This window comes from Tachysurus fulvidraco, chromosome 18 (assembly GCF_022655615.1).
Source record: "Tachysurus fulvidraco isolate hzauxx_2018 chromosome 18, HZAU_PFXX_2.0, whole genome shotgun sequence".
Lineage (NCBI taxonomy): Eukaryota > Metazoa > Chordata > Actinopteri > Siluriformes > Bagridae > Tachysurus > Tachysurus fulvidraco.
The window spans coordinates 4,637,410-4,645,644 of NC_062535.1; positions in this window are offsets into that span (position 1 = coordinate 4,637,410).

Here is an 8,235-nt window from a genome sequence, read left to right on the forward strand (position 1 = left end):
AAATAAAAAAAAAGGGTCGGTAGGTAGGTCTATATATATATATATTTTCAAGTTTCAATGTAAAAAAAAAATTAAATTTAAAAAATACAATTTTGGTGATGGTGATTATGTAGGTACTGTACGACTAAACAAAAACACAAAGGTAAGCAAAAGTAAAAAGGCTTTGTAAGAAACAAAAATGTTATGTATGCAAAAAAATGTTCTCCTTGCATTTGTTATTTTGCACTAAGCTGTTGTTTCAAATTTGGATTAGATGTTCATTAAACCTTTGGTGTGACCAATTACCTTTTTACTACTGAAAGTTTCACATGCATGCATCATGCTGTCTACAACCAAACCATGCTAATTAGAAAGCACATTCTTCTCTCATCTGTAACACAGGAAGCTTTCCATTTCTCTTGCAGATACCATGAGATTCTATCCCAGTTACAAAAAAAAGTCATGTTTGAGCTGTGAATGTTTTTTTTGTTTTTGTTTTTCCATAACAGCCTTATTCATGGCAGAAAGCACCAAACCTGACAGACAAAAATGGAAGCACTGAAAGTCTTTCAGTGAAAGAGTGAAAGAACAGCATTGAAACAGCATAACAGAAGAGGAAATGCCATTGAAGGCCATTAGAGTGATCGAGACTGACAGTGCCCCAACACTCATTAGCTCCTAGCTCCTACCGACGATGCCGATACACTAGATGATGTGGCAAAGGCTGCCTGGCACTGACACGTGGTGACTTTTTTTTTTAAAAGGAAAGACGTTGATATGAATCAGCTGTCTGTCGGGGAATCGAGTGACGTATTTAAGAGGTCTGATGGTTTTGCGATCAACTTGGTCACAATATACTCTACTTACATTTACAGCATTTAGCAAACACTCTTATCCAGAGACTTACATTTGACTGAGCAATTGAGGGTTATGGATTTGACTGAGCAATTGAGGGTTATGGGCCTTGCTCAGGGGCCCAGCAGTGGCAGCTTGGTTTATGTAAGTATCGAACTCACAACCTTCCGATTGGTAGCCCAACACCTTAACCACTAGGCTACCACATCCCCTATACTGACTCCAGAATAGAGGCCTGGGTCAAGATCAGCCTAGTACCAGACCTAGTTTAAGTTCACTACACAGTTCAGTAACAAACACATATTCCTGTCCAGCAACTACCACTCAGTTTAACATCAAGTCCAGTAGAGAACACACAGACCAGTACCCAGCATCCATTCTAGACCGGTCTGATAGCAAGTTCACAAACTAATCCATCAGTCAGATACAGAACAACCAGTCCAATACACAATATCCAGGTTTGTGCCCCTCACCAAGTCCAGTCCACTACACAATACTCAGTCATGTCCAGTCTACAGCAATCCCTGCACTCGGTTCATCTAGAACCGACTAACTCGACTAACATCCATTATTCAGTCTGCTTCAATACTCAGTCCAGTATTCAACATCCACTCCAGTCCAATCTACAACCCAGCATCAAGTCCACTACACACAACCAGTCCAGTGGAGCACCCAAAATGCATAATCAAATCCAATAAATAATGTTGTATTAGTCAACCCAGTACTCAAAGCAAATGCAGTCCAGAACCCAGTCTCCAGCATATCATCCAACTCAGAACCAGAATCTATTACCTGTTCCTGTTCTCTCTCAAGCATTAGGACCTGCTACCAGTCCAGTCCAGTATTCCGTCATCTGGAGCATAGGCCCCATGTCGATTGCTAGTTCAGTAGCTACTCAGTGACGTGACATACAGCTAAGTACGGTGACCCATACTCAGAATTCTGTATTTAACCCATCCAAAGCACACACACACAGCAGTGAACACACACACACCGTGAACACACACTCACGGGCAGCCATTTATGTTGCGGTGTGTGGGGAGCAGTTGGGGGGGGTTCGGTTCCTTGCTTAAGGGCACCTCAGTCGTGGTATTGTCAGCCCGAGACTCGAACCCACAACCTTAGGGTTAGGAGTCAAACTCTCTAACCATTAGGCCACGACTTCAGGTGCACTAATCAAATCTGGCCAGTTTTGTGTGTTCAATGACACTGGTCCTAAAACAAAATCAGTAGTACATTAAGCACAAGTATACCCCATACAAGCTCCCCCCACCCCCCCCCACCCAAGAACCACACCCACGTTTGTCCCCCCAGGACAACACCCACCCTTTTCCCAGAGAACACACAACAAGGGTTGTGCCACATTAAATTATTTATAGTCAAATTTATTCTTATTAGTTATTTAAAACATTGAATTGTTTAATTATTGAATGCACATTTCTATCGGATTTGTTTACCGCAAATAAAAATATCCTAATACATAAAGCGGACATGACTCGCAGAGATGTTTTGAGTGTCATTAACCATCCAGTTCATCTCTTGCATGTTATTATGCATGTATGTAACCTTAGTCGTAACCCTAGCCCTCAACCAAACCAGACACACACAGACACAACCTCTGTGTGCATTCACATGTATATCAGCCCACACACACACTCTTTCTTTCTCTCACACACACAGACACACACACACACACAAGAGTTAGTCATGCTCTGCCTTCCTACTCCTCTCGAATTCATCGGTGCTGCAAATGTGACTTTTTCCCGCTTGAATAAGTGCAACACTCCGGGGCTTGTTCAATTAGAAAAGAGTAAAAGAGGAAGAGGAATAAAAAGAGAGAGTGAAAGATACACACTCGACTGCACACTAATCTCTACAGCGCTTGTTAAAATGTTTGTGTCCTCACTTTTAGACAATTTCGTCCTTAAACGTAATAAAAAAAAAAACAAGCTGAAAAAGTCATCAAGGCTAATTCTGATAGCAGCACACAGGGATGGAGCAATATATCACTACACTGACAATATCTTGAGTTTATCAGCTCCATCTGCTACACCGGTGTACGATTACTCGCCACACTCCATCTGGTGTTCTGCATAAAGTATTGGCCCCAATCAACCCAATGGAAAGAAGGCACCATTAACAGATAACTGATTGTGTTCTGATCAGTAGGGAAGGTCCCTACTCTTGACATTGAGACCTTATAAAACAAGAGAAAATAAACAATATAAAAGGGAAAAGAGAAATAAAGAAAGGACGAAGAAAGCAGTAGAAGAATGATGTTCGACAGGAAGTTAAAGAAAAAGGTTAGGTAGGAAAAAAGAGGCGAGAAAGAGAATTCTCAGAAAGTAAAACTGTATACTGTATGAGAGAGAATTTGTAGAAACCCAGTATGGACAATGACTCTCTCTCTCTCTCTCTCTCTCTCTCTCTCTCTCTCTCTCTCTCTCTCTCTCTCTCTCTCTCTCTCTCTTATCCTGACCGCTTCTTCTCCCCAGACCTGTCTGATCCATTCTGGTGCCTTACTTTAGCTCCGAGGTCTTATCACTCGCTGCCCCTGACGGTTATCCCACACGCACAACCTGAAGAAACATGTGTTTACTGTAGATCGTAGCGCTTAGAAACCGTAAATATGGCTTTGGACTGCAATTGATACGATCACTGATTGCTGAGATAGCTTTCAGACTTGAAGAATTTTGATACCTTTAACATGATAGATTTCAGGGTAAACCTAGGATACATTTCCTGGTTACTCGGGGTTGGAATCTTTGGACCATGTAGTACACTGTCACCGAGATAAGGTTTCTCAAAGCCTCACAACCGTCACCGTCAGTTCTGCAAATCTGCTTCGTTACAATAACCATACAAACAAAATCGGATTGCTTTATAGATATAAAACACAAACACACTTTTCCAAGGGTGCCAACAATTGTTAAGATGTCTGTCTGCACATTCTTTGGGATGTGGTAGCCTAGTGGTTAAGGTGCTGGGCTACCGATCAGAAGGTTGTGAGTTTTATTCCTACGTCCACTAAGCTGCCACTGCTGGGCCCCTGAGCAAGGCCCTTAACCCTCGATTGCTCAGTTTTATAAAAATGAGATGAAATGTAAGTTGCTCTGGATAAGAGTGTCTGTTAAATGCTGTAAACACACATCATATTAATAATCAGCTTTCTACCACTGCACCAGCCCTACCCTTCCCACACAAGTTCCCATGATAATAGGTCCAGATGGTGTACCTTAGGTGCACCATTTATAGTGCACTAGAGAGAAGGGAGTAGGTCATGGTTTAGGACAGGACAGGGCATGAGTTCCACCTGAGATCCATTAGGGTTTAGTTTCACGCTATGAATGCACCTCTGATGTTGAGCCCCTCAGGCTCAGGTGCTATTAGTCTCACACACACACATACACACACACACACACACACACCTGAATGATGGGGTGTGTTCTGTGCACAGTGTTCTGTGCGTGTCGATGGAATTTTTGGCGTAGGTGTTGGAGGTGTGTCTGAAACCGAACGCATTCTCCTGACTCAGTGACAGTGACGAAAGCTACTCAAAACAAACAAATTATCGAAATTACTAAGATACTTCTGATGGACGTACAGCATGGGTAAAAGGATAAAAAAGAGAAAGGGAACAATTCAAAAATAAAAAGAACTAGAAAGAAAGGGAAGACTGAAAGAAGGAAAGAAATAAAAGATAGACAGGAAAATAATACATTTTAAGCAGATGTTGAAAAAAGAAAGGGAAATGTTTGACAGAAAGTAAAATAGAAAGACAGGAGAAAGGAGAAGAAAAATAAACTAAAAAAAACGACAGAGTAAGAGAATGATGGGGGGGGGGGGGGCACGGTGGCTTAGTGGTTAGCACGTTCGCCTCACACCTCCAGGGTTGGGGTTCGATTCCCGCATCTGCCTTGTGTGTGTGGAGTTTGCATGTTCTCCCCGTGCCTCTGGGTTTTCCTCCAGGTATTCCGGTTTCCTCCCCCGGTCCAAAGACATGCGTGGTAGGTTGATTAGCATCTCTGGAAAATTGTCCGTACTGTGTGTGTGTGTGTGTGTGTGTGTGTGAATGAGAGTGTGTGTGCCCTGCGATGGGTTGGCACTCCGTCCATGGTGTATCCTGCCTCGATGCACGATGACGCACAGGCTCCCCGTGACCTGAAGTTCGGATAAGTGGTAGAAAATGAGTGAGTGAGAGAGAACGATTAAGAGGTGAAGGTAGCTTTTCTGTTCTGTTCTGCTTTTCTGTTATCTTGTTTGTGATGCAGTATTTGTAGCATGTTAGCCTGAATGCTATTAAGAACGTTCACCTAAATGCACAGCAGAGATAATCTGGTGCGTCACACACTTTGTTCCTTTGATGTTGACTTCGTTCTGGCGACATAGTAACTGAGACGTCTCGTGGTCAGGCCTTGAAGTTGCTGATAAATGACAAATTCTCCCTCTCTCTATCTCTGTCCTGCTCTCATTTACACTTGCTCGGGGCTAAATTCCAGACGAGAGCCGACGCAATTCCGATGCCTCACATCTCACTAATTCTGTTTCTGTGCTATCTGAAGAAGAGCTTTGTGAGGTTGTGCAAGCTCCGAGGGTCTTCTGTGGTTTTTTTTTTCTTTCCAGATGTCAACGTTAGTGGTTAATTTTCTGCCTGCGTGGCTCCACATCAGTTCTGTCTGTTTTGGATGCTGCGTCTGTCACAGTCTGAGTTTGCCACGAGCAAGGCATCATCAATTTTCTTTTACCTTATCAGCATAGAACACACACCCAGAACGGGATGTGATAAATTAGCCGGAGAGGCAATAGACATAAAGATCATAAGCAAATCAAATTCAAGACATAAAGATCATTAGCCAATCATATTTAAGACATAAAGGTCAGTAGCCAATCAGATTAACTATATTGCCCAATTAAAATATTGAAAAAATATTGAAATAATCCGCTTAAATTAGATAAAAAAATAATATTAGGAAATTAAAATGAAGTAAAGTTAGTCTGTCAGTCTTAGCAAGGGAAGGCGTGGCCTCTGTGTGTACAGGTGCACTAAAGAAGGCGGGACCTCTGTGTATACAGGTGCACTAAAGAAGGCGTGGCCTCTGTGTGTATAGTTGCACTACAGAAGGTGTGGCCCCTGTGCATACAGGTGCACTAAAGAAGGCGTGGCCTCTATGTGTACAGTTTCACTACAGAAGGCGTGGCCCCTGTGTGTACAGTTGCACTACAGAAGGTGTGGCCTCTGTGCATACAGTTGTATTAAAGAAGGCGGGGCCTCTGTGTGTAAAGTAGCACAAAAGAAGGCGGGGCCTCTGTGTGTACAGTAGCACAAAAGAAGGCGGGGCCTCTGTGTGTACAGTAGCACAAAAGAAGGCAGGGCCCCTGTGTGTACAGTTGCACTAAAAAAAGGCGGGGATTCTGTGTGTACAGTTTCACTAAAGAAAGCGGGGCCTCTGTGTGTACAGTTGCACAAAAGAAGGCGGGGCCTCTGTGTGTACAGTTGCACAAAAGAAGGCAGGGCCTCTGTGTGTACAGTTGCACAAAAGAAGGCGGGCCTCTGTGTGTACAGTTGCACAAAAGAAGGCGGGCCTCTGTGTGTACAGTTGCACAAAAGAAGGCGGGGCCTCTGTGTGTACAGTTGCACAAAAGAAGGCGGGCCTCTGTGTGTACAGTTGCACAAAAGAAGGCGGGGCCTCTGTGTGTACAGTTGCACAAAAGAAGGCGGGGCCTCTGTGTGTACAGTAGCACAAAAGAAGGCGGGGCCTCTGTGTGTACAGTTGCACTACAGAATGCTTGTCCTCTCTCTCTGTATCAGTAAAGAATGTATGGCTTTTGTGTTTATAAGTGCATACATGGGGGTGTGGCTTCTGTGTATACAATCTTTCTAAAGGTGTAGTCTCTTGTACCACAGTCTTAGTGAAGTGGGTGTGGCTTTGTGTCTATAACCTCAATAAAGAAGGCGTGGCATCTGTCTTTCCAGTTTCGGTGAAGGCACGGCTTTGTGTCTATAGCCTTGATAAAAACGGCCTGGCCTCAGAGACAGAGACATTTCATCACACTGATCTGAGGCTTCATTCATTCACAATTTAATGACTTTTAGTCATTTTATTCAGAAGCCACAGCACAAGTGTTCTGTTTTCACTGAATATCAACAACGTAACAAAGAGTCCTTTGTACCGGTATTTTTATTTTATTTCTTCCTTCCTCCCTCTATCGCTCCTTTTCTTTCTCCGTTGCTTCACCTTCACCACTCTGCCTCGCCACTCTGGAGCTATTTTTAGCTTCCTGGCTGCAAATCCGGAATAAGCAGATCCTTCCTCCGCAGAATCGAATAAACCGATGCAGCGACTCCTGCTGCAAAAAGTTCAGCTGAGGGGACAGATGAGGGACAAAAGGAAGAGGAACCAAATAATATATATATATAATAATAAAAATAAAATAATATAATAATAATAATAGAGGAACCAAAAAAAGGAAGGACAGATTGAAGGACAACATCAAGAGGAAGAAACCCGAGAGCAGTATTCATGGTAGGAAAACAATAGGGACTTTAATAAGGGACAGAAATGAGTGACAATAGGATAGAAAAAAATGAGAGGATCCAGGGACAGATACAAGAGACAATTAAGGGACAAAGACAAGAGGGATAACAGAAGAACATCAAAAAGCAAAAGGAACAATCAGGAGATAAAAACAAGATGGACAGCAAAGGGATAAAAATAATAGACAATTGAAGACAAAAACAAGAAAAAAATAATGGGGCCACAACATGAGAGGCATAACATTTAAAAAAAACCAAGAAGGACACCTGAGAGGGACAAGAGGAACAGTCAAGGACAGAAGGATCAACAAAGGTAGAGCAAGAGAGAAAAAGGAAGGATGATAGAGGGACAAAAACAAGTGAGACAACTGAACAGGAGAGATACGCAAGTAAGGGACAAGAAAAATAAGCAACTGAGGGACAAAACCAAAGGAACAAATGAGGACAAAAAATGTAAGGGACAAAAATCATAACACAGAATATTTAGCACCTGTTAGTACAATGTGTGATATAACCGATTTAAAGAATCATCTTCTCTCTTTCTCTCTCCCTCTCTCTCCCTGTCTTTCTCTCTCTCCCACTCTCTCTCTCTCTCTCTCTCTCTCTCTCTCTCTCTCTCTCTCTCTCTCTCACTCTCTCTGCTGACAGGAAGTTCCTTCACGACGAGCGTGTCATGAAGATAAATTAGGACATGATTAGGAATCCTGACTGTCAGGACGCGTCCCTTTATTCAGGAGAGTCTATCTGACATAAACACAAACACATACGAGCCTTCACCATCCTGCAGACCTTCACAAACACCTCGCCACCAGGCTTCCTGTGCATGCAGGGTGTCCAAAATAAATCCTGTCCACGAAAAAAAACAG